Below are 26,777 nucleotides of genomic sequence, written 5' to 3'. Positions count from 1 at the left end.
CCATCAGCTCTGCCTTTGCCTTCCCAGCAGGGATGGCAACTCAGTTCTCCAGAAAGAGCCACTGCTTCCCCAAGGCTGGTGCTCCTGGGTGGCCGGTGCGGCTCTCACTGGGCCAGACACAGGGCGGCAAGACCCCCTCCCTAGCTCTGCCACCGTAGCAGCCAGCAGCAAGGTGGCCCTGTGTTGTCCAAGCCCCTGCAGAGAGGAAACCATCTGGCCTGTCCCCTCCCCTAGCAGACAACTGCCCAGGCCTGCCTGTCGGTGTCTGGAGAAAGCTGAGGGCTCTGAGCAGCCGGTGGCCCTTGTGCTCCCACAACACACACAGCCTCAGTTCCGGGGCCAGAGTCCCTGCTGTCCCTCACAGGCTTCTCCCAGAGCCAAGCCTGGGCTGACGGGCAGGGCTGTTGTCCTCAGCCTCTGCGCAGCCCTGACCCAGAGGACACCGCAGCCCTCGTTCAGGTGAGACGGCCACGGAACCATTCTGTGGTTTTGCTTTGCTGTTTTTGTTTTGTTTTGTTTTAAGTCCCAAAGATCTTTATTCTCAATTCTGAAACTGACTCAATTATGAAATGGCAGAAAATATGTCACTGTGAGAGTAAAAGGTCCCACAATCTCTAGTCAAGTCTTTATTTAGTATTATTTCTCACTCTCATTGTACCAGATAAATTAATCAATCGGAAATATACAGAAGATGAAAGCAAAAAGGGAACAAACTATTTTACAGGCAGATGATCCCAGTTACCTTAAAGGTTAATTTTCAAATTTACATCGTCACAGAACTGTCTAATGCGGGTGAAAATGAAAAGATAAATTCAGAAACACTTAGTCAGACAAGCCTGCAAAATTCAGAATATTAAAAAAAGTGCAGGTCCTGGCTGCCCAAATACATTCCTCAGGCAAAGGTGAATTTGAAGATGCTGAACGGAACTAGAAGAACGAGAAGCTGAAAGAGACACATCACAAGCACCAGTGATTCCCCGGTCTTATACATGAGGGCAGTGAGCAGATGCACACTGGTAAGGCTCCTACGGTGAGATTGGGTGCGTGCTATCTAATTCCCAATACTACTGGTAGCTATACTTAAAATAAAGGAAATAAACACGCAGAAACGTTAAGAGAACGTTGATTTAAGTAAAACAGCTCAAGACTGATAAAGAGGGAAGAGGTGGAGCCATTAGTCCAGCACTGCAGCACACCGCGTCTTTAAGAGTAAATGGAAAGAAAGGATCTCTCATTTTAACACTCTATTAAGAAACACAATCAATATCCAACTCTCACCTATAAGAAAATGTGCTAGCTTTAAATGTGCATTCACCACTCTCCTACACTTTTTCACCGTTTTCCTTTTTCCTGGTGCTGAGGCCCAACCTAAGGTCTCATGCACGTTAGACAAGCACTCTACACTCAGCTACAACTCCAGCCCTTTCGCTCATCTTTTAAAACTAAGCACTGGGTTTTTTAATGTCACATATACATTTTAACTGCAGGTCTCAGGAATAAACAAAATCCGTATTTTGGTAACTCATAGTGTTTTTATAAAATGAAAAGCTCTCTATTAAAATACACTTTTCAGTGGGAAAAAAATAAAAGACAAGTGGATCTACACAAAGTAAACATTAACTCTGGTAGATTTCAGCGTAGGACAGTTCATAAACAAGCATATCTGCCCTTATTCCCCCTCAGCTGTTCAACTTCCAAGCTAAAAATTTTTTTAATCTTTTTGAGACCTTATGATGTTGAGATTTTTCATTTGACATCCTCTTCAGCCAAGCCCTGAGCACTGACAGTTCTCTGACTAATTGCTGGGAGCTTAACAGAGGCATCTGAAACACTGGTGGTGGAAGGGTTTGCCGTAACAGCCTGCAGCACCTGCCGTGGCTGTCCACACGCAGCCCTTGAATTTGGCAGATGGTCCACACCCTTCTCATATTCACCCTGAGCTCCTTCCTAACTCTTCACCAAGCTGTATTTCTTCAAGGAAGAGTTTTTTTTTAACAGCTTCAGCATTGTTAAGGTCAGGTAACTTGGAAAGCCCAGCTCTCTCCTTGGCAAGCGTCTGTTTCTTTTGCCGTTCACGAAGCCTGTTCTTGAAGCTGGAATCACTTCGACTCCTGCGGTCAAAGCAGATGCAGCCCCGGATGAAGAGCCCCCAGCCCCCCAGCACACGCGCCGGCGGCGACAGCGCTGTTCTGACCCACCCTCTTCTCCCTGCTTCGGCGCGTGTCGCTCTGTTGTTTGGGTCTCGCTCTGTTGTTATCCAGAATCTCCTCCTCTTGGCATGCTTGAGCTGGCACGGTCTCAGTGGCCCACAGAGTCACGCTGGCCGTGGCCACCTCCTGCCAGGCAGAGGCTGGACAGCCCTGACCTCAGACAGAAAGGGAGCCCGACCTCCCCTCCCTCGGCGGGCTCACAGGCCCCCCCCACCCGGATCACTGGGGCTTTGCTGCCACCCACCAGGTGACAGGAGCTGCTCCCCAGGGTGTCTGGGGCCTGTTCTCTCCCTGCCCCCTCATGTTCTCCCCAAGGTTAGAGCTACAGAGCCAGAGACTTGAGGCCCTGGCACCGGGGCAGGAGGACAGCGAGCTCAGATGTCTGCCAAAGACTCAGTGGGAAAAAAAGGCCTCCCTGTTCTTTCTGCCTTTGCCCAGGATGGAGGCTTTTTAAAATGTATTTTTTTTATATATATAGGTTCTTGCTATGTACAGTATGTCTCTGACTTATGAATATTTGAGTTGCAAACTTTCACAGATACAAACAGACCTCGAATTACAAACATTTGTACATGTGAACACATCTCAGAAGGAGCCTGTGTGTCGGCTGGACATTGTCACAGTCGTGCTGCTGGGTGCTTACCGCACAGTAGTACTATACTCAGTCAGAGCCAGGATGTCCAGAAACAAGAGTTGCTCCACTATATTATACCAGCATTTTAAGGTGACTGTAAAAGTAAAAATAGTCTATTTACAGTATTTGAGTGTGTGTGCTTTTTGTTATACTTTACATTGTATTTTTGTGCCAAAGGTGTATAAGACTCACTTTGTCAAAAAAAAGATTCACTTTGTCAGACGTAGGACTGAATCTGACTATTGAATGTTCTCCTGAACAGAAATTCTTTTGTAATTCCAGAATTGAACTGGCCTCGGACTCACTATGTAGCCCAGGCTGGCCTGAAATTCATGGCGATCCTCCTGCCTCAGCCTCCTGAGTGCAGGGATTTCAGGCGTGCACAATCACAGAGGCTGACAGTAGATGGAAGAAAAGCTATGTCAAAGAGCAACTATCCAACAGGCGAGAAGGGGTGCTTTGCCATTGCAACAGACATGACTATGTCACAGTTCTGAATGACAGATACTGAGGCTGGCACTTCCCGATCCCTCCACAATCCGTGAGTAGCACCCCGCATACCTCCTCGCCTTTAGTCCCTGTCAGCACCACCACCCCATTTTACAAAGTGGAGTCAGATGCATGTGTGGCCAAGGTCACCCGGCCCATGACGGCAGAGCAGAGGACTGACGCTAAAACATTCTGCCAGTCATAGCACGGGCCAGTATTCTGATGAGTTTTAGTAAACTAATTTTTCCACAAGTGTTCTCTTTTTAACTATAGCTTACTGTGGGGATAAGTGCAAAAAGCCCCATCCTGATTTTCCGGGCAGATGGTGCTGAGCTCCCGCTCTGGTCCTTGCTGACTGTCCCTCCCATGCGTCATTTTCTTCTTAACTCTGCTGAGATCTTTGCTCTCTCACAGCCATGGGACTGGATGGGCACAGGAGGGTGGGAAAGGTGGGAATCCCGGCCTGCAAGTCTTGCAAACCGGCTTATAGTTAGCTCCACTTACACCACCCACTCACTTCCTCAGGCCACAGGTTCCTGGTGGCAAATGGAAACCAGTGGATGGTTTGGTTCCTCACAGCTTCAAATGCCTACAGCGTTAGAAGCCTGGTTGGGACGTCCTATGGCGTCTGGCTATGTGTGCGCAGCGCCCCCTGCCGGCAGTCCCCCGCAGGTACACCCTGCCTGGTCCTCTCTGCCCACTGGGTGCTGAGGTGGTGGCCAGGCCTGGGACTCACTCAGCCTTGCTCTAAGCTGTATATTGATGTGTGCTTGTCAGAAGAAGTGCCCTAGGACTCAGATGGCAAAGGTTTTAAAGGAGCCCAAAGAACTCAGAAGAGGCTTAGAGGGTAGGGGTGGGTCTGAGCCAGCTTGAAAGGCTTGCAGCTTTTCTTTAAATTACAATGAAAAATAAAAAAGTTTTTGAGACAGGGTCTTGCTGTGTAGTTCAGGTTGGCCTTGGATTCACTATGTAACGCAGGCTGGCCTTGAACTCGTGGCAATCCTCCTCCCCAGCACTTTCTTGGAAAGTGAAAAATAAATTCTAGGTTGTGCTGTTTAAAACATAAAGCAGGAACAGGCTATGGGCTCCCCAGGCTAACTTATAAGCTTGGTCATCTGTCCCAAGACAGCCACCCAACATGCCCTTCGGTGCCACTGGCTCCTCCTGCTCACCCTCTAGGCTCAGGCAGGGAGGAAGGTGGGTGGACCCTTCGGCTGGGTGGGCGAGGGTAATAGAGAGCACAGGAGGCCATTGTCTGGATGGAGCTTCAGCTCTGGGTCCCCAGCAGATGAGGCTAAAAATCCAAGCAAAGTCGCGCATGCTGAGCTTCGTGGCAAGGAAGGAAACAATGGAGCTGCCGTTGCTGCAGGCGGGCTCAGCGGGCCATGGGGAGGGTGTTCAATGCTTGCACCACAGGCTGAAGCCATCTGTGCTTCATTTAGTTTTCTATTATGTTGTCTCCATTTTCACCTTTCAAGGAAAGCAACTCCGAAATACTCACTCTACTCTTTGTTCTGTTTCTCCTTTCTTCAGCCTTTTCCAGCCTCTACACCCAACCTTCTAAGCTCAGCCTATCGGAACACTTACTCTACTGTATGGAATGAAGTGTTGCCTAATTACAGAATAGCAAAAGAGAGCCAATTAAGATCTTTAAATTAAATTTATAATTTCATCCTTTGACGGAATGGCCTCCTGTTTTATTTTGTTTGTTTGTTTGTTTTCAGACGAGGTCTCACTATGTAGTTGAGACTGACCTGGAACTCACTGTGTAGCCCAGGCTGGCCTGAACTCAGCAATCCTCCTACTTCAGCCTCCTGAGTGCTTGGATTATAGGCGTGCACCTCCACCCTTGGCTGCCTCTTGTAATTTTTATTTAAATGCATTACAGAGCCAGCACCAGGCCAGCATCCCATTATGCTCACTTAAACCAGGCCCAAGGAGAATACAGTCTAGGATGAAATGCATTTTCACATGAGTCTGGGGTGGACTCATTTGCCCAGCTCAGCAGAGGTAATGACCTATCTGATGCTTCAGGAAGGAAAGGGTTCCTCCACCCCTGTTCTCTATTAAGGACCCCAGCCCCCATGTGGGCCTTCCCCTCCCACAGCCAGCTCTGCTTCTCCTCCCTCCACACTGCTGAAACTTTTCCTTTCTCCCCTTCCAAATGGAAGCCAACCAAACCAACACAGATTTATTTTATTCTTCCCTTAATCCTTTCCCCAAATCTGCTCAGAAAAATCTGCCCAGAACCAGAGCTGGCAGAGGCCAAATCCTGTGGGAACTGTCAGGGAGCCTGAAAGATGCTGAGCGCCAGAAACTCGTTTCCCCCTTCCCGTCTCTCACACAGGCCGGTCTTATGATTCCACTTTGGCCAACAGAACATACAAATAAGCTGCTATGTGACTGTCACAGCCTGGGCCTAGTGTTCCTTCTGATTTGGCCTCTTAGAACAGTGCACTGACAATCACAGAGCGAAGCCACTGTCGCCCACCAGGGAATGAGAAGGCACGAGAAACTGTGTCAGGCTCCCTGCCCAGAGGGCCTCGGGGAACTGCATCTCCAAGCAGCCTGACACCCGTTTGGGAGTGATAAGCGGCAATAGGAAACCGAAACACACACTCTGTCCTTTGCTGCGTTTCATATGAAACAAGACATCAGAATGGGACCTTCGGCCTCCACCCCTGCTGAGGCATAAACATGCTTGGCATCAGGTGCCCACGGAGACAGGAGACTGAGCTGTCCCCAGAAACACAAAGGAGGGAGGACCTGGCTCCTGGCCTGCAGATGCCTCATCCAGATCAAAGCTATAATAGGGTGTGGGAGAGGCGTGGTGTGGGAAACACAGAGCTCCTAACAAGTGGTCCTGTCTCCAAGGACACATGGGCAAGAGTTTACCTTCTTCAGCTCAAGTCTACATGGAGAACTTCAAAGTATTTTCACTGGCTCCGGGAAGAGCAGACATAACAGGACCCCGCCATGTGTCCACGACACAGAGGCACAGCAAGGTGGCAGGGCATCTCTCTGGGCTTCTCGGATAGTATGCCCCATGGACCGAAGATGGCCACTCAGGAGAGGAAGCTGGTGTGAGGTTGGACTGGATCCTGTCCTAGGACCAAGTACAGGGTAGTGGGACTCTGGGGACATGGGGCTGGGTGGCTGGAGTCCTAGGAAGAAACCCCAAGCGTCCACCCGGAGTAATGACACAGCTCCCCATATCCAGACAAGGCCAGAGAGAGGTAGCCAGGGTTGCAGGCCCAGCAGAGAGGACAGCCAGCCTCTCTGACTCCCTCTCCTCTCCATCTTGGAGGCTGCAGACACCAGCTAGGAAAGCAGAATCGCAGAGAGGAAAAGAAGCCTAGGCAGAGGTAGAGAGAAGCTCCCACCGCTCCCAGCCTCATGCCGGCTGAAGACAGGGAGGGGCGGAGGTGGACACGAAATCACAGCAGCAGCTGGCTTCTCCTCTGGGGCTGTACAGCCCTACTTCTCAGTGAGACAGGGTGTGCAGCTCTGAGGATGGGAGCAGGCATTTCATTTCTTAAAACTGAGCTGATCTTGTGGTTTATTGTAACCATGACAGAAACTCAAAAGGGACAAAGTTCTGTATTTAGAAATAGTGATTTATAGAATTGATAATTTTTAAAATACTAGAACACTATGTTGAAAGTGTTATTTGTGCATCAATTTTTACTTTTTTCCCATAAAAAAGTTTTTTTGTCACCTGTGTAAAAATTTGATGAACTGATTTCATTTGCAAGGTCTTTATTTTAAAAATAAACATGTATCTTGGTAGAAATACACATGTTCCTAAAACTGTTTTGTATATTTTCATGTCTAGTCCACATTGTAGCTATTATCATGAAATCTTAAGAAATTTAAATATACAAGATAAATATCTTAGTTATCAGTAAACAGAATGGCAAGAATTTTTAAAATTAAAAATGAGTTGAAAAGTTGCAGTCCTGCCTGCTGAGTTTTCAAGTCTTCTGTATTAAATAAAGTTTAAAGCTGAGCATGGTGACCAACCCTGAGGGATGCTAAGGCAGGAGGATTGCAAGTTCAGGGTCAGCTGAACAATTAGCAGTACCCTATTTCAAAATAAAAAATAAAATGGGGTGCAGATATAGCTCTGTGCAAAGGCTCTGAGGCCAATCCCCTGTACCACAAATAAATTAATAGAGTTTAAAAGGGCAGTGAGGAGGCCAAGGGCATCACTCAGTATGTGCTCACCATAAGCAAGGCCTTGGGTTTGATCTCCAGCACCAAAACAAACCAGGGCAATGGGGGGCAGAGTTATTTTGATTACATAATAACTGCATTTGTTGAATGACCTAGGTGTATTTCTTTTCTCTACCCACCGTTTCTCCTGATTGTACTTCTCATAAGAAAAACAAGGAGGTTCACCATGAGTTCAAGGCTACATAGTGAGACCCTGCCACATAAAACCAGAAGAAGTAGAAGGGGGAGTGGAGGAAGAAGGAGAGAGACATCATGGGGCAGACTGGCCAGGACCTGCACACAGCCCTCGGCTGGCTGGCACAGGGTCTGGCCCAGTGATGCCTTTGCTCAAAGCTCTATCTCTTCAGGGCAGACTCACATCATCAGGCCTCACAGCCAGAGCCGGAGGTCAGTTTCAAATTACAAAAGGGTGCTCAAGGGCCCACCACCAATGCACCCCTTCCTGAGAGGTGACATCTGTGAGAAGCCAGATCAAGGGCACAGACCTGGGGAACAGGAGCGATGGGGGAGGATGGACACAGCAGGCGCAGGCGCAAATTATTATTATTTTTTTTTAATTTTGAGACAGGTCTTACTAATTTGCTAAGTTTAAGTTGCCCACACTGGGCAAACTTGGGAGCAAACAGATGAAAGACAAGAACCAGCCACCTAATATTGTGAGGAGTTAACACTTGGGGAACAATATATCCAATTTATTTGTTGAAAAGTATTTGCTCACCAGCCATGGAGGTGCACACCTGTAATCCCGGTACTCAGGGAGCTGTCAGGAGGACCCCCGTGAGTTCAAGGCCAGCTTGAACCATTTGGCAAGACCCTGTCTCCAAAAAACAGAAAAGGTATTTGCTCACCCACAAAAGAGGTAAAAGGAATAAAAAATTTTTTGAAGTTAGTAACAAGCATGCTAGGCAGATTAAGAATGTGTCAGGGCCAGTGGGGATGAAAGTGTTTGCCTAGGCCAATAAAATTACTCCAAAAAAAGTTCTTACCATCCAGGGAAGTCGGGAAGAGGCTTTGGGGTGTCTGAGGGTACAGTTCTAGTTCACCTGCCAGGAGAGAGCAGCTTACAGCAAAAAATATGGGACCAAAAGGCAGCTAATTACCTCAGTATAAAAGAAAGTATTGAGCTAGAGAAAAGAGTGCCTGCTAGCATGTGTAAGGCCCTGGCTTCAACCCCCTGAAAAAAATAAAGTATTGCAGGAGAAGGGGAAACAGAGCCCTGATGCGTGGTGCTCACCTGCAATCCCTGCCTGTCTCAAAAAACAGAAACAGAAAAGCAGCTCTGACAACAAGTTCTGACAGGTAAATGGTAGAGAAGGTTCAGAAGCCCATCTGACATAAAATGAATCTCAAGTTTAAGACCATAGTGACATTGTGTGCCGAGGACTCTCTGATACGAGGTTCCTGTAAACTTCTGCAGCAAATATCAAAGGATGAGGCTTTCACGGAGCTATCTGACCAGGTAAGACATTTAGAGAGCAGCCAGCTCGGCTTTTCTGGTCTGTGCTCTTGATCTATGTGCCTCCTCCTCTGCCACCACGCCCATCCCTTCCCAGTCTTCAAATGTCACAAGAGTGGGGCCAGGTCTGCTTTTGTCTTCCACCATCTGTCTGGGACTTAGTAACAGCTAGGTAAGCACACAGTAGGCACATAATCAATGCCTGCAGAATAAACAAATAGCAAGGGAACAAATACGACAGACAGAGCAGCTTGGGGACCCCCTGCTGGCATTCAGGATCTCACAGCACGTTCTTGTTGGGCCTCGGTACTTGTTGGGCCTCGGTACTTGGCCTTGCTTTCTCTCCCTACTTCACTGGATCTTTGAGTCTCCTGGGACAGAGAAGAGCCAAACTCCGTATGCACGTCAGGCACCTGTCACTCCTACATACAGTATAAAGTGACAAACATCTGTCTCAGAGTACAAGGGTTAGCCCAGAAAATCTTTCCCACCTTTTACTTTTTAAAAGGAAATCAGTTAGGTGAACCTAAAAGGCAACTTTCAAAACTAAATAGTTCAAAGCCTTTTAACCTATCGTATGGCTGCAGCAGGAGGATCACTGCCAGTTCAAGGCCAGCCTGGGCTACATAGAGAAAGCCTATCTCAAAAGAAAACACAAAACTATTTATGCTTTTTATCATAAGAGGTTTCCTCTTGATGGGAAAAGCCTGTAACAAAATAGGAATCTAAGCACGTCTGTGTGCACGTGTGTACCGATGCGTGTGTACACACAGGCGTCTCTCCTTCTCCGCATTGTCACACCCAGGAAGCCGCTCTGTGGCGAGCAGGGAGCACCCACCCCCACAGCTCCTTACCCCTGGCACAGCACCTTCCATGGCGAGGCCGAATGAGGCCTCTTGCTCACATTCCCCTGTTGTGTATCTGAGCCAGACTCTGCTAACCCGGGATGACACTTTCTCCCCAAGTGTGAACACCACTCTGAACCACTTTCGATGCAGTGCCCCAGCCAGCCACTACCAAACTGCGAGCATTGGAATGCAAGAGGAAAAGCCCTGGCTCCTCCTCTAGGAAGCCACCCTGGAGCCCTTCTGAGCTCATTCTCTAAAATATTCCAAATGCCTTTCCTGATCCACGGTCAAGAAGACGTTGTATACACAACAGAAAATCTAGTGCTTATTTGTGTAATTTTTCTGACATTCTTTTCACCTTTTTTTTTTTGACAGGGCCTTGCTATGTAGTGCAGACTGGCCTTGAACTCATTACATAGAGCAGACTGGCCTCCAACTCATGGCAGTCTCCCCCCTCAGGTTCCCAAGATCTGGGATACAGACATGCACCACCGCGCCTGGCTTCTACTTCTTTTTTTTTCTGTTTTGTTGTTTTTTGAAACAGGGAAGGTCTCACTATAGTTCCGGCTGGCTTTGAGCTCTTGGGGGTCCTCGCCTCAGCCTCTGAGTGCTGCACCACCACCCCGGCCTCAGCCTCCTTTCTCTCAGTGCCCAGCACAACGCTGGCCCCGGAACAAGGACTCAGCAGATACTTCTTGAATGACAGAAGAAGGATGCAGAGAGTGCTGGGGAAGAGCGGCTTCTGTGTATTTCAGGAAGAGAGAGAAACAAGAACCACAGGGAGGGAAGGGGAGGCCGTGTGAGTTGTGCTCTATGCCTTACTATCAGTGTCACCTGATTCTCACAAAAGGCAAGGAAAACTACTCCTCCCCTTACACAGAAGGGTAAACTGAGGCTATGAGGAACCCTTTCTTGTGGAGGAAAGGGGGCTAAAACAAAACCACACCAACAAAGAAAAATATCTTTTCCCAGATTTAAAAATACTAGAAAATTATTCTCCCCAAGGTACAAATCGGAAGAATCCCTGAGAGCAGGACACAACACAACACTGGACTATGGATTTTAGCACAGAAGGCTCCCTGCTGGAGCAAAGGAAATCCCTGTTATGTGCTGGGAGGAGAACCGCTGCCTTAGTCTGATATAATTTTAAACCAGGAGGAATTGCTCACGTGTGGGAATTTGTAGTCCTGAAAGGATTAGAAAAAGCAGAAGGCAAAATGCAGGCAGCAGCTCTGTAAGGCTGACCCTGGATGGAAACACAGCAGCACCCTCGTGCAGAGCCAGCCAGATCCTGACCTCTGCCTTGGCCGGGGCTCCCACAAGATGGGGTGGGGGCGACTGGTGGGCAGCAGGGTGTTCTGGCCGAGAAAGGCCAAGTGTCACCACCTCTCCTTGCTCTGAAGCCTCAGAAGCCAAGGCTGACACTGTAATTCAACAACAACTGGGGCAAACGGCTGCTTAGTAAGGAAAGAGACAGAGCTGAGAAGATGGGCTCTGAGTTGTTCTGGGGGGACAGGCTTCCCCTGAACCCCAGCAGGACAGCATTCACCCCCTTCTCAGCTCCTCAACACAGCTGGGGCAGAGAAGCCTGTGTGCACTGCCCTGCAAGAGTCCCAGTCCTAAGAATTCACTTAACACAGACTGTTCACCTTGGGAACACCCACTCTCCCACATCTCCTTTCTCTCTGCCACACACACCTACATCTGTTTACTTTTCCTCTCCAAATAAATCTGCAGCACTGAAAATGGACACATGTGAAATCTTCCAACCAAATAATCATATTTCCTTGAAAATGACGTCCCTCTTCCCCATGGTACAAGGGAAGGAAGCGCCTCCTCCCTCCCAGCCATCTCTCTCTCCCCCTCCCCATTCCCTGCTTCTCCTCACCAAAGGCGGTGACCAAGAACCCAGTAACAGGAGAAGCACAAAGTCCTGGGTGGCCACCAGGCCTTGGTGGCTCCATTGTTCTGGTCCCCATCAGTGTCACTCAGGATCCTGTTAGCGCACAGTCTCCGGGCCCTTCAGGATCTCTGGGACTAGTCTGCATTTTAAAGAGACCCCAGTCAGGCACGGTGGTTCATGCCTATATAATCCTAGCTATGAGGTCAGCCAAGACAGGAAGATCACAAGATTGGAGCCAGCCACCAAGTGGGTACCAAATGTGTTTGCGTGGGTCCCCTGACCCCCAGCACCCTAGAGGATAGGAGCGACAAAAACATCTGGAAAATCCAGATGAAAGAAGGTGGGGCGGCACATGCCTATAATCACAGCACTATGGGAGACTGAGACAGGAGGTTCACAAGTTGAAGTCTAGCCTGGGCAACTTAGCAAGACCCTGTCTCAAGATTTAAAAGGAGAGGATGGGGACCTGGGTTCAATCCCCGGTACTGAAAGTACTGAAAAAGAAAACCCGACTGGCAGGGATTCGAGACTCTCATCCCTTGCCAGAAGCTCTGGGAAATGCTGACATCCGAGAGGGAGCTGAGCCTGGCAGCTTCAACAAAAGAACACCATCCCTGTCCGGGGTGGAAGGGACACAAACGATGGTTTTGGGATTTCCCCCCACCCTGCAGAGTCAGTTGAGGAAAAGCCCCCAATGTCAAGGTATCCTTGCTCCCTGGGAACCTGCATAAGCTAATGCGATCCCCAGTCAGCACAGACCAGAGGATGGGACCCCAGCAAGGTGGTGTTTGTGGAATCCACTCAAGGACAAGTCCCGGAGGCCCTGGGCTTGGATATGCATGGAAACTCAGGCCCTGGCTTTGCAGGAGCAAGAAGGGCCAGAAGGAAGGTAGGTGAAGAAGATGAAGGAGGATCAAACCAGAAGGTTCAAGAGAGGCAAGGAGAAATTAGTGAGGGCACAAGAGTGTGTGGTTAGCTGGGCATGGTAGTGCACACTAAATCCCAGTACTTGGGAGGCTGAGGCAGGAGGATCACTGCGGCTTGGAGGTCAGCCTGGGCCACAGTGAGTTCAAGGGTAGCCTGAACTACATAGTGAGACCCTGTCTCAAAAAAAAAAAGTATGCAGTTATCTCTGCCTTTCAGTCCTGGACTTCAGTGTCACAGAAAAAGGGCCACATCCTCTGAGACTCCACGTGCAAGAGCTAGGGTTGAGAGGCGAATGAAGGGTCTTGCATCAGTGTTGAGGCCCCCAGTGCCGGGTCAGGGATGGAACAGCACAGTCCCAGGTCAGAGCCCCTCCCAGCAGCCTGCTGGCCTCAGCCCACCACGAAGGAGAGCTGCTCAGGCTGCCGCTTCCAAGTCCCACTGGGCCACCCCATGTGGCAGGATGGAGATCATGTTACCTCCTCTTCCTTCTTCAAGGGCTCCCAGTTTGTCCCAGCCAGCACCTGTTACTTTCCTCCCCTCCTTTCCCTTTTGTCCCTTTTTCCCGTTATGCATTTTTTGTAGTTATTTAAGACCTTTCAGCTCTTTGAGACCATAATTTATGAAAACTCATTTGTCCAGCAATTATCCCCAGTACCTTGTCGCTGGTGTGAGTCATTGTACAGCCTGCGTTGTGCCATTTGACCCAGTTAATTCTGTGAATGAGGACTCACTGGAGTGGTTATGGAAACATGGACCAATTTAAAAAATTTTTATTTCTTACAGACACATGGTCAAAAAGTAGAGGAAGCCATGTTAAACAGAGAGCCAGCTAGGCCTGATGATGCACACCTGTAATCTCAGCACTCAGGAAGCTGAGGCAGGAGGATCCCTGAGAGGACAGAGGACCCCCCGCCCAGCCAAACTACACAGAGAGACCCTGCCTTGAAAAAAACCCACAGGGACCCAAATGCCTACTGAAAAAAATCATCAGATAGTGTTTTCAATGCCTATCATCCTACTCCGTATTTTATGTCCTCTACTTGTCTCTCAAAACCTTACCCTCAAATCAGATTTTCCTGGCCAGCCTCATGATGACAGCGGCTTCCCATGCATAAGACAATGTTACATTTCATTTCATGCCCGGGACACTGAAGGCTGCCACAGCCCTGTTATTTTTTTGTCCCACTTTCATGTTGTCATCTGTCATCAGGTCAGGGACTGGAAAGGGAGAGGAATCACCAAAGCTTATGAGAAAAATCTGGGCCTGCTCCAGCAATGACTTTCCTCATCAGCCTGGCACCTAAGTGTAAAGCAGGGCACAGGCATAGCAAGGGGCAGGAGCCCCGTGTCTCAGCGACAGGAGGCTCCCGGGGAAGGACAGCTTCCAGCAGCTGCACCAACCCCCTCGGGCCCCACATGGAATATCCAGCAGCAGTGGAAGCAGGGACCGGTCATCCAATGCCTCTCACTGCCCTCCTGGAGCTCAGGCACCTGTGGCACAGCAATGAAGAGGGCAGGTGGCAGCCAGGCATGGTGGCATATGTCTTTAATCCCAGCACTCTGGGCAGGATGATCTCAAGTTCCAGCCCAGCCTGGGCAACTTAGTGACATCAAGATCCTATCTCAAGAGAAAAGGAGGGGCGGGCATGGTAGCCCAAGCCTGTAATCCCAGCACTTGGGAGGCTGAGGCAAGAGGATCACCATGAGTTCCAGGTCAGCCTGGGCCACATAGTGAGTTCAAGGCCACACAGGCAAGACCCTGTCTCCAGAAAGAAAGGAAGAAAAGAAGAGGGGAGTTGGGGATGTAGCTCAATGGGAAGGTCTTACAATCCCAAGTATCAAAAGAAGAAAAGAGAAAAGGAGGGCAGCTGGTGGCGCTTCAAGCCACTTGGACCCCTTGCTGGCTATGTGCTTTTGGGCCAGGACACTTGGCCTCACTGTCCCCAACTTCCGTAGGTGTAAACGCTCCCACGCAGGGAGGCAGTGAGTAAAACACGCAGTACTGTACATTCAGAGTCACACCCTCTGCACACCAAGCATCAGCGTGGGCTGAGACTTCCTGCCGCTTAATCCCAGGTCCACTCAATCCTCAGGACACCAAAGTCCCCTCTCCTGTAACCTTTCCTCCTGGTGCTCTTGCTTTCTCCTTACCTGCCACCTGAACATCTCTCCAGACGCATCACTCCCACACCAACCCCTTCCACACCGCCCTCACAGGGGCGACCAGTCTTCCCTCACACCCTGGTTCCACTGAGAGGCCATTGGCCCCAAAGCTGCCCCTCAAACTCCCCCACTATCATCGGTGTGAGTCCTCTGGGGAAGGCCCGATGTCCCCATGCATGGCTTCTGGGTTCCTGAAGCCCTATGGGTCCTTCCTGCCTCTGCCTACCCAGGCACGCAGAGACTCCAGAGATCTCAAGGCAGGACCAATGCCAAGAACCTCAAGGAGGACCAGGGGCACAAAGTGAGTTAGTTACTGAGGGGAACCAAACAATTCATAAGGTAGGTCTTTCTGTTCCCATTTCACAGATGAAAAAAGAAAACTCAGAGATAGTAATTAAATTGCCCAGAGTATCCAAACCCAAATCTTTTTTCTTTTTCTTTTTGCAGTACTGGACACTGAACTCAGGGCCTCATGCATGCTAGGCAAGCACTTTACCACTGAGCTACATCCTCAGGCCCTTTTTAATTTCATTCTTTAGACATGGTTTCATTAAGTTGCTCAGGCTGACTTCAAACTTGCAATCCTCCTGCCTCTGCCTCCCAGGTAGCTGTGACTACAGGTACATGCCACTGCACAGGGCTCAACCCCAGATCTATACTGTGTGGTGCAGCAGTTAAGAGCAGGAACTCAGGAGCCAGAGTGTAGGCCCCAGCACTCACTGGTTATATAACTTCCCTTGCAGAGCTTGAACTGCAGGTGTTTTAGCACCTCCATCAGAGGTACCGTAGAAAAAGAACAAAATTACGTATTAATTTCTTGGCTTTGTACCTGGAAAGACCCAAATGTGAAATGAAAAATGGAGTTGCGAGTGTCAACTTTAACAACAACAACAAAGCACACAACAACCAGTGACTAAAGGAGGGACGGGTTCTTACACAGGACTGACGAACAGCGGTTATCACGGAAGACTCTGCCTTAACCACAAGTGTGCATAGAGACCACCGCAAAGTGGTCCTACAGAGACACCTGCGCAGCAGCTGCCGTTTCATCCTCTTGTTACTAATTCCTTTGGCCAGGGTCATTGCTCAAACTATCGATGTGATCCTCTTTGTTCACGTCTTCAAAACCTTCCCCTGTCTCCACCTCATTGAATATACCCAGTGTTTACCGTAACAGTTGCATTCCCACTGCAATGCTATTCCCAAATAAATGTCAAGTGTTCTTTGAGAAGCTCTCCGATCATTTTTTAATTTGCAGGGAAAGTCCTGACAAATGAAAAAACACCATTAGGATTCTTATTATTCATCTCAAACCCTCCACCGTTTAGAATCCATTCAAGGCTAGACCAAGGTCATGTTGCAGGGATGTTCTCTGACTATTTCTGAAACTTCAAAAAATAAACAAACAGTAGAAAATAACTCAGCTGGTGGGGTGGTTGCTCCATGCCTAGAAAGGGGTTTGGTGACAGCAGCCCCGTGAGAAGCACAAGGAGACCTTCTGAGGATCCAGAGATGGTGACAAAGAATGGAGCTGCTCATTCTCCCCTGCCGGGGAGCACAGGGAGGGGACACAGAAGTCAGGGACCCTGCTGACAACCAGTGCAGAAAGAGACCAACTCTTCAGAGCTAAGCTACTGACATTCTAACAAGAGGTTATGGCAGCATGCTGCCCAGAGAACCTGCCTCATTTCTGTGCCTGGCAGCATACACGCGTGCTGGTGCCTGGTTCTCATGGTCACAGCACCAAAGGAGGACACTACACATGATACTGCAATCACGGTCACACGCAGCTGTTCCCACTCATTCCCCACCTGACCCAGCCTTTGCCGGCCCTGTCTGATGCTGTAACTGCTCTTGACCAACTGCGACTCCCTTCCTCCCAAGCCTCAGTGACCGGCTGGTGAGAACACAGCTCCTCTCCTCCCCTGGACCCAGGGACTCCCCTTCCACCTGCCACCTTTTATTTGCTGCAAGAGATCCCCACAGCACGAGGGGATTTAGCTGAGTCCCCAGCACCTGAGTCGTATGTGGCAAGTAGTAAGGCCTCGATCTGAAGCCTCTTGGGGGCACTGGGGATGAGCCCAGAGCCTTCACGATGAGCTACTGCCCCAGCCCTTTTCTTATGTTTTATTTTGTGATGGCGTCACAGTAAGTTGCTACATTTCCCAGGCTGGGCTTAAACTTGTGATCCTCCTGCCTTATCCTCCTTCAGAAGCAACTTTGAATACTGGAATGAATGCTCTATTTCCCCCAAGAGGTGGGCTGTTCCTCCAGGGCAGGGGCGAGCTGTGTGCATGCCTTTCTTCCTAGAGTCTTCTCCACAACTGCACTCTGCTTTGTGTCAAAACCCGCAGGCCAAATATACCCCTTAATGTATCCTATTTCCCCCAAAAAAAGCTCCCCTCGACACGGAGCTCCAGATCCTCTTGCAAACCTCTTCCTGCAAAGCTCCCTGACCCAGGATTGACCATTCCTTCCTGAGCCCCTGCCATGTGCTCTTAAATGCTTCTATCCCAGCACCTGCTCACACTTAGCGCGCTTATCTTGTCTGGAAGCCAACAACTCCCTTGAGTTCTGCAAGGCCAGACCTCACCTTGCCAACCTCACTTTGTGCATCCATGCCTCGCACCCTTCTTCTCCAGGGAGTCTGCTCTTCCCTGCAACGCCTGCCCACACCCACTCCTGACGCAGGCCTCCCTGCCACTCTCCTCCTCATTTACTTAGAGGCTAGGCCCTTCCTATTACCCAGGCCTGTCCAGTCCAGCCATTCCTGTGGTGCTCATCGTCAGGACCATTAATGTGGATCATCTGCCACCTTGTGCTCCCATTCACTCTGGTCACACCCCTGTTGGTCACCCTAGCTTAGCTAGACCGCTCGCCTCCTTTCTATGGTCCTTCTCCTCCCCCAGGGCCCTGTACACAGCACATACCCACAACAGGAGCCTGGGTAGAAAGAAGCCACTGGCCCAGAGCAGGGTGAGAAGATTCGCTTTTAGCTGCCACAGATCTATCACAGGAAATGCAGGCAAGTGGCCCACAATTCGCCAGGCATGCCTTTCATCAGCAAGTGATGCCTTGGGAAGGATCCAACACCGGGCACTCTATACATAATTTATCAAGGGAATAGATTAGAGGTTGGCAAGTATCCACTGGTTATTAAAACCCAGAGGCAGGAAAGGAGATGTCACAGTCACTCCAACTTAAAAACCTGCTGCCACCATGCACAGGAACTTCATTACAGCTGGCGCCTTCTCACATCTCCCCCGACCGCAAGCGGCAGAATCTTTGGGAGGCTCGGGTGCTGACTTCATTTTCTCTTCTCCCTCTGAGGTCAGGCCGATTTGTTCTATCTAGGGTCCTCTCCCTCCGGTTGACACTGAGAGCCCTTCATACTTTATAGCCCTAGCCTAGGTTGCCATGGAGACAGCGTACTGTCAGGAAACCAATCTGCTTAAAATAGCTCGGTGGACTTGCCCTGGCTTATTTCGCTGATCATGTAGCTCAGGGCCCCAGAATCCTCCACAGCCTCCTTCTTCTCTCACCCATATTTCAAACTTCACCTAGACACCTTACAAATTAGGGGCAAAACCTAACAAAGTAAAGCCAACACCAGCACCCTAACCCTGGCTACACACTAAAGTTACCATGGCAACCACAGGCACTTGGGGAGGGTGGCTTCTGGGTCAGAGTTTTAAGCTGGTTCTTCTGCATATCAGAAGAAAAAATAGTGTTTACTTCAAATTTTCCTTTCACTGGTTCAAAAGGAAATAAGATGGTGATAGCTCATTTAATGAAAAGGAGCTGGCGGGCACAACTGGTGCAACAGAAACACAGGATTCTGAGTGGATAGAGACTTTCTCCCTCTGCCCTGCTGTCCTGAGCCAGGGCTCACAGTCATATTATGGTCATCGAGGGCCCTGTCTGCCCCCAGGCAATTCCACTGCACAAAGGACACGTGGAGGCATGGTTCTGAGGGAGGACAGTTGTGGTAAATGATGTCCCTGCCTGTCAGGGGCTGAAAAGTGTCCCCTCAGATTCACATGATGAGGTCCTAGCCCTCAGTACCTCAGAATGTGACAGCATCTAGAGACAAGGCCTTTAAAGGATGAAGTTGAAATGTGGTGTTACAGGGCCCTGATCAAACCTGACTCCTAAGAGGAGGAGCCCGGGCTGGCAGAGACACCAGGGATGTGTGTGACAGAGTGAGGATGAGGATGGCCATCAGCACTCTGAGGAGCCAGGATGCAGAGGACACAAGCGCTGCGAGAACCTTGGACCTCAAGGCCCCAGATCTGTGAGACAGCTTCCTTTACCTCGGCCGTCCACTTTGTGGCATTTTGTTATATCCAATATCAGAAAGCATTTCTTTCTGTATTTTGCCTGTTCTCTTTTTTCTTTCAAGCAGTAGGGTGAATCCAGGCCTGTTCCTTCATCTTGGCCAGGAGCAGAGATTTGTCTGGAAAGTGTTCCTAAAACTTTCTGTCATATGCCTGGCTTTCTTTTTTCCTTAACTTACCTCTTCTTTACTTCAAAACGGTCTCTGATGCTCTAATAAAATGGAAAACACAGAAGAAATGGACAGATTTCTAGATACTTATGAATTACCAAAGTTGAACGAAGAAAATAAAAACATTTTAAACACCCCAATCACAATCAGTGAAATTGAAAATTAAAAATTTACCAACAAAGAAAAGCCCAGGTCCTGCTGGATTCACTGCTGAATCTTACAAGACATTTAGAGAAGATCTACTGCCACTACTCTTCAAACTTTTCAATGAAATTGAAAGGGAAGCAGTACTTCTGAATTCATTCCTGGAAGCAAGCATTACTGTGATTCCCAAACCAGGGAAAGATGTAACTAAAAAAGAGAACTACAGGCCAATCTCCTTAAAGAATATAGATGCAAAAATCCTCAGTAAAATACTAGCAAACAGAATACAGAGGATCATTAGGAAGATCATACATCCTGACTAAGTCAGATTTATTCCAGGGATGCAAGGATAGTTCAACATACGTAAATCAATAAATGCAATACACTATATTAACAAAGTCAAGGACAAAAACCACATGATCCTCTTGATAGATGCAGAAAAAGCATGCGACAAAATTCAACACCCATTCATGATAAAAACCCTGCAAAAAATTGGAATAGATGGTCTATAGCTCAACTTAATAAAGGCTATCTATGAAAAATCAACAGCCAACATCATATTAAATGGCCAAAAACTGAAAACCTTCACGTTAAAATCAGGAGCAAGACAAGGACACCCACTATCACCACTCCTCTTCGATATAGTTCTGAAAACATTAGCCACAGCAATTAGACAAGAGAAAGAAATTAAAACAATAAAGATAGGAAAGGAAGAAGTTAAACTGTCATTATTTCCTGATGATATCATACTCTACATAGAAGACCCAAAAAAACTCTGCCAAAAGACTTCTAGACTTAATTGACAGATTCAGTAGAGTAGCTGGATACAAAGTCAACACCCAAAAATCAATAGCCTTCTTGAACACAAATAACAGACTCACTGAACCAGAAATTAGGGAAACAATTCCTTTCACTATAGCACCCAGAAAAATGAAGTATCTGGGAATCAATCTAACAAAACAAGCAAAAGACCTCTATACGGAAAACTACAGCACTCTGAAAAAAGAGATCAAAGAGGATATAGGAAAATGGAAAGATATCCCCTGCTCCTGGGTAGGAAGAATCAACATCATGAAAATGGCCATACTACCAAAACTGCTACACACATTCAATGCAATACCAAAGGAAATTCCAACACTATATTTCACAGAACTAGAAAGGAGAATCCAAAAATTCATTTGGAACCATAAGAGACCTGGAATAGCAAAAGCCATCCTAGGCAACAGACACATGGCACCAGGTATAACAATTCCCAATCTGAAACTATACTACAAAGCCACTGTGATAAAAACAGAGTGGTACTGGCAAAGAAACAGACCTGAGGATCAGTGGAACAGATTGGCAGACACAAAAACAACTCCAGAGGTACTCAGCTACCTCATCTTTGACAAAGGAGCCGACCATCCTCAGTGGAGGAAACATAGCCTCTTTAATAAATGGTGTTGGAAAAACTGGATTTCAACCTGCCACAGATTAAAACTAGACCCTTACCTTTCACCATGCACTAAAATAAAATCAAAGTGGATTAAAGATCTAAATATTAAAACAGAAACACTAAACTTGCTGGAAGATAAATTAGGCAGAACTCTTGAAGACATTGGCATAGGAAAAGACGTTATGAACAAATCCTCAGTAGCACAGCAATTAGCAGAAAGAATCAACAACTGGAATCTCATCTTATTGAAAAGCTTCTGGACTGCAAAAGAAACCATTAACAGAACTAAGAGATAACCTACAATGTGGGAAAAAATTTTTACCAGCTGCTCCTCAGACAAATAGGCAGAACTCTTGAAGACATTGGCATAGGAAAAGACGTTATGAACAAATCCTCAGTAGCACAGCAATTAGCAGAAAGAATCAACAACTGGAATCTCATCTTATTGAAAAGCTTCTGGACTGCAAAAGAAACCATTAACAGAACTAAGAGATAACCTACAATGTGGGAAAAAATTTTTACCAGCTGCTCCTCAGACAAAGAACTATTATCTAGAATCTATAAAGAACTCAAAACAATCAGTCCCCCCAAGTATAAAGACCCGATTCAAAAATGGGCATCCGAAATGAACAGACATTTCTCAGACAAAGAAGTAAAAGCAGCAAGTAAATATATGAAAAAATGTTCCACATCACTGGTCATTCAAGAGATGCAGATGAAAACAACACTGAGATTCCACCTCACCCCATAAAGAATGGCTGCTATCAAGAAATCACACAATAACAAATGTTGGTGGGGCTGTGGGGAGAAAGGAACCCTTCTCCACTGTTGGTGGGAGTGCAGACTGGTGCAACCACTATGGAAATCAAGTCACACATGTGTAAATACCAAATAGTTTCTCTGGTGTGAAAAACTATAATAGTACACAAGATCCTAATGGGATAATTAAGAGTGTGAAATAGGAAGAAAAGAGCTAAAGGTATAGGGAAAGTGGGAAGGGTAGGGGAAAGGAAATAAGGGAAAAGAAAAGATATGAGAAAATGTAAAAATGGAAATAAAGAGTTTGTAAATGGGGAAGGGAGGAGGGGGTAAAGGGAGGGCAGGGACAAGGGGAAAAAATGAGAACCAAGACCTGTCATGTGAAGGTACAGGATCCCATTAATGAATGTAACTGTATTGTAGACCTAGATTGTACCAATAAACTCAATAAAAAAAATGGTCTCTGATGTATTCATTTCTCTTCTTCGTTCTTTGGTAAGTACTAAAACTAGAGAATGTAGAAAGAAATGCCACTCTGAAACCCCACAGAACAAGACAATGGTGGCTTCATTTATTTTTTTAAGTAGTTAGGCCCTTCATTACAGAGAATCTTTTTTTTTTTTTTTTTCAATAGGATCTCACCATATAGTTTAGGCAAATCTTGAACTCACTATATAGCCCAGACTGCCTTAAAAATCTCAGCAATTCTCTAGGCTCAGCCTCCTGAGCACAGTCTCCAGAGTGCTTAGAGGTGTGTGCCACCCTGCTTGGCTCTTTTCAGAGAATCTTACCCAGAAGCTCAATACATGAAACAGAGTAAAAAGTAGGGCATTCTGGTGGGGGCTGGAGTCTCGCTTTCCTCCTGGCAGGTCCCGAGGAGCCCCATGAGACCTCCTCTAGCACGCTCAGAGGAACTTCCAAGTCCAGAATGAAGGTTCTAGGCTCCAGGCCCACCCCCTGGGGACCTCAGTTGGCTTAGCTGTAAGATGGGGCTCCAAGCATCACTCAGATTCCTTCCCGCTTCAACACGCCCCCTTTAATTGGGCTCCTGTGGTTAATAACTGAATAAACTGCCATTGCATCCAAGCAGGCTATTGGGGGAAAATATTAGCCAAGCAGGTAATGTTTTCCAGGGCTCAAAAATGTTTCAGCCCTTTACAGGGGCTGGGATGTATTTTATAGATTGAAACAGAACCAACAGAATCTTGGCGATGTGCGAGTCCCACTGGTGCTTCAGGTTCTCGTGGGTAAAAGATAGCATGTGTGCCATCCCACCCTTTTTAGTAAAGGATTCCCTCCAGCAGGAAGTCACTCATTAGTAAGGCAAAAGTGACTACAATGTGAATAAATGAGTACGGTTATATCAGAGAACAATCCTGTTCTTAAGAAACATAGATGGAAGTGTTTAATAACAGAGGGGTACAGGGCTTCCAAATTTAAAACAGCTTTGAAATATATATATATTTATCCATATGTATTAGAGGAGGGACAAGAGGGAAAGAGGCAAAATGCAAACATGATTAATCTGGGTAAAGCCTGGCATGGTGGTGCACACCTTTAATCCCAACACTTGGGAGGCTGAGGCAGGAGGATCACCAAGAGTTCCAGACCAGTCTTGGCTACACAGTGTTTGAAAACAGCCTAAACAATATAGAGACACCCTATCTCAGAAAACCAAAACCAAACCAAATCAAACAAAAAAGACTAACCTGAGTAAAGATGGTACCTGAGTACACAGGAGTTCTTTGTTCTATTTCTGCAACTTTTCTGTAAGTTCAAAATTATATCAAAATAGAAGCCTATAACAACAAAAATTGCCCAGAAAAATACCTCCCTGAACCGCATTGCCCTTTCTGTAAACTCTGTTACACCTCAGCATAAAAAAGAACACTTATGACATATTTTCCTGTGTAACTTTTCCTCTGTCCCTTTCTCAGGCTGTGGCTGGGAGCCTGGTGCCCTGCGCCTCCAGGACTTCCAGGTATGGTGAGGCCAGTCCTGGGCTCTCACGGGTCTCGTACATCTCCGTGCAGTAGCACAAGGTCCCCTTGCATTACTTCCTTGTCCAGAGAAAACGTGCATTTCTGCTTTTGTGTTTTTATTGCAAGACAGGGTCTTGCTAAATTGTTAAGCTGCCCAGGCTAGGCTGGAGGGGCCAACTTCTATGCGTGTCACAGGTTTTCCTGAAAGGAGACTTGATGGGCTGGGCAGCACTGTGGATCTCACAGGACAGCCATGCCTGGTGCAGGAGGCACTTCTGTTTTTTTACTCCCAATCGGGCAGGCACTGGCCAGCACTCCAGGACCCAAGACTTCACCTCCCTATGCCAGCTCGGAGAGACCCCTGCCTGGGTCCTCAGTACCTGCAGTGGCCTACAGGCCCCTAAAGAATACATAAAATCCTCAATACCTTGCAATAGAACTCCACTGACCAGCAGCAACCCTCCCTCCCGTTCCTTCTCTCTGCCTCTCTGTTTTCTGCACCTCCTCCCAGGGATGGCACCCCGCCTTCCTCTCTCCTGGATGCAAGGACAGGACACGAGTGGCACACATCCATTATTTCTCCACTCCATCTCAGGCTGGCCGTGCAAGCCCTCCAGCAAGTGGAGAGAAGGAAAGGACTGGGTTTTGACTGAGTGCCAGTCAGCTGCACCAAACACCTCTAAACTCATTTCCTGTGAGGCTTAGAACTTCAGCCCCAAAGATATTACAAAGAATGAAAATATACGGGTGCCTGAGGCAGAATTTTCAACTGTGACAGTATCAACATTTTGGATAGTTCTTTGACGCAGGAGCTGTTCTCAGTTACAGGATGTTTAGTGGCATGCTGGTTTCTACCTACTAGCTGCTGTAGCAACTGCCCCTCCAGTTGCCACATCCAAAAAATACTGCCAAATTCATCTTTAAGGATGTGTGGCCACCTCTGGTTGAGAACCCCTGCTCTAAAGCTGTCATGGAAAGGGATTAGACACATATTCTGAGGCAATCATTAAGGAGGCACATGGAGATGGAGCTACTGGGGTGTGGTATGGTAGGTAACAAAAGAACAGCCTAAATTAAGTATGTGCACCCAGTTGCCCATCATTGGAGACTGGATAAAGAAGAGGTGGCTTTTCCATAAAACAGAGTACTGCTCAGCCATAAAGAATGAGAAATTAGAGTCATTCACAGGAAAATGGATGCATATTGAGGCCATACTCTTAAGTGAAATAAATAGGACACACATGTGTAAATGCCAAAATGTTTCTCTGATATGAAAAACTAAAAGTGTAAATAAGATCCAAATTGTATGAGTGATAATGTGAAATAGGAAGAAAAGGGCTAAAGGAGTAGGGGAAGTGGGAAGGGTAGGGGAAAGGAAATAGGGAAAAGAAAAAATATGAGAAAAGAAAAAAATGGAAACAAAGTCTTTGTAAATAGGGGAGGGTGGAAGGGGTGAAGGGAGGTCAGGGGTACGGGGTAAAAATGAGAACCAAGATCTGTCACATAAAGGTACAAGATCCCAATGGTGAATGTAACTGTACTGTATAGCTAAAAAGTACCAATAAACTCAATAAAAAAGAAAAAATGAATACATTACGTGCAAACCCTGGAATACTGCACAGCCTTTAAATACCAACCCAGGAGCCACATCAAGGGGCATAAAAAGATGTCTGTGATTTATCAACAAGTGAAAAATCAGAGTTACAGAATGATTGCAGAGAGTAAATACTATGGTTTGGCATTAAAAATGATGCTAGAAGGCTACAGTCCAGGATGGTAACAAACAACAGTTAGCTGTAAATGGAGAGATACATGTAAATGGCTCTTTTCTTTTCCTTGCTTGTATCTGCTAGGCTGTTGACAATGAACACATATTACTTACTTTATAAGATGTAAAAATTGCTCAACAAGAAAAAAGCAACCCCGGATTTCAAGACACTTGCTTCACTGAACAGACACCCACAAACCACTTCTCTATAGAGGCAAAGGGCCCTCCTTGCCTCACCCTTTGCTTCTCCCAGATATAAGAGTCTCCTGCCTCAGGAAAAGTTACGTAGACCTGCTCTTTCTGTTCTGTTTCCCTCTTTCCCACATCTCCACCTACTCTATCCTCCTGCATTGCAATGAAAGAGACTGAAACCCACTTTGAGGCAGGGTTAATCTGCAGTTCAAGCCCCAGTGCATGCTTGCAGATGTGAACAGCAGTGAAGTCCCCAAACCCTCAGACCCTGACTGCCCATGGTCTGTCCTGCTCCTCTGGGCTCACCCAGTGGTGCTCTACACAGCCTCTTCTCCTCCAGCCTAGCCCAGGGTGCGGGCTCTGGCTCCCTTGACCCTCCCTAAGCCACAGCTTCTCTGCAAGTCAGCAGCCCTGACCCAGCCAGAGACAAACAGGCCACAGGGCAAGAGGGGGGCAGCACAGGTCAGGATGCACTCAAGGATGTGGCCTGGATGGATGGACCACAGTTGGCCTCCCGCATCGCCCACCCAATCCTGGCAGATCCCCAGCAGATGGTACTGGGCAAGCTCAAGTTCCAGGCTCACTCCTGGCTCAGGGTTTGTGCCTGGGAAAGAGTCTCCAGGGTACAGGCAGGGCACACTTGGCTGACCCTGTGTGCCAGGCAGTGCTGGCCCCTCCCGGCGTATCTTAGCCATAAGCCTTGCGATGCCCCTTGGAGTCAGTAAGGCGACCTCCATGGCATAGATGAAAGACAGCTTGTCTGAGCTCACAGGCAGGGAAAGAGGGCTCTGAGAGGTTCAAGTTTCCCCTCCTTACGGGGTACCCCTTCCGCCCTGGAACGTAGCTCTCCCATCCCATAGCAAAGTTCCTTTCTATAGCAACAAATATCCAGGGCAACCAAAAGCAGTTGTGTGATAACTGAGTCCTAGACCCAAGACCTGTGGTTTTGTCAGTTTTCTGGCAGAGACTTTGATCATCCTTCGTGCTATCAGAGTGACAACCACACACAGGGTACTTTGTGAGCAGTGCATATAACACAGGGCTCCATGCTTGCAAGAGGCTAAATATGCAGCTATCACTATTGTGATTTTTTTTTTTTTTTTTTTTTTTTTTTTTTTTTTTGT

At 47.6% G+C, this 26,777-nt stretch overlaps 1 protein-coding gene and 1 pseudogene across 1 annotated transcript in view; both read right to left on the bottom strand.

The window, feature by feature from the left end:
• Positions 1-26,777, bottom strand: part of Scd5 (stearoyl-CoA desaturase 5) — a gene marked incomplete at its 5' end in the record, with an annotated part of 145,704 nt that overhangs the window by 98,073 nt on the left and 20,854 nt on the right. The gene's annotated exons all lie outside the window — the stretch shown is intronic.
• Positions 1,747-3,701, bottom strand: LOC104866032 (annotated as a pseudogene).

The sequence above is a fragment of the Fukomys damarensis genome, unplaced genomic scaffold, assembly GCF_012274545.1.
Source record: "Fukomys damarensis isolate Sample0158 unplaced genomic scaffold, DMR_v1.0_HiC HiC_scaffold_32, whole genome shotgun sequence".
In the NCBI taxonomy this organism is placed as follows: Eukaryota; Metazoa; Chordata; class Mammalia; order Rodentia; family Bathyergidae; genus Fukomys; species Fukomys damarensis.
Note: the sequence above shows the minus strand (reverse complement) of the source record. Positions and strands in the feature narration are given on the sequence as shown.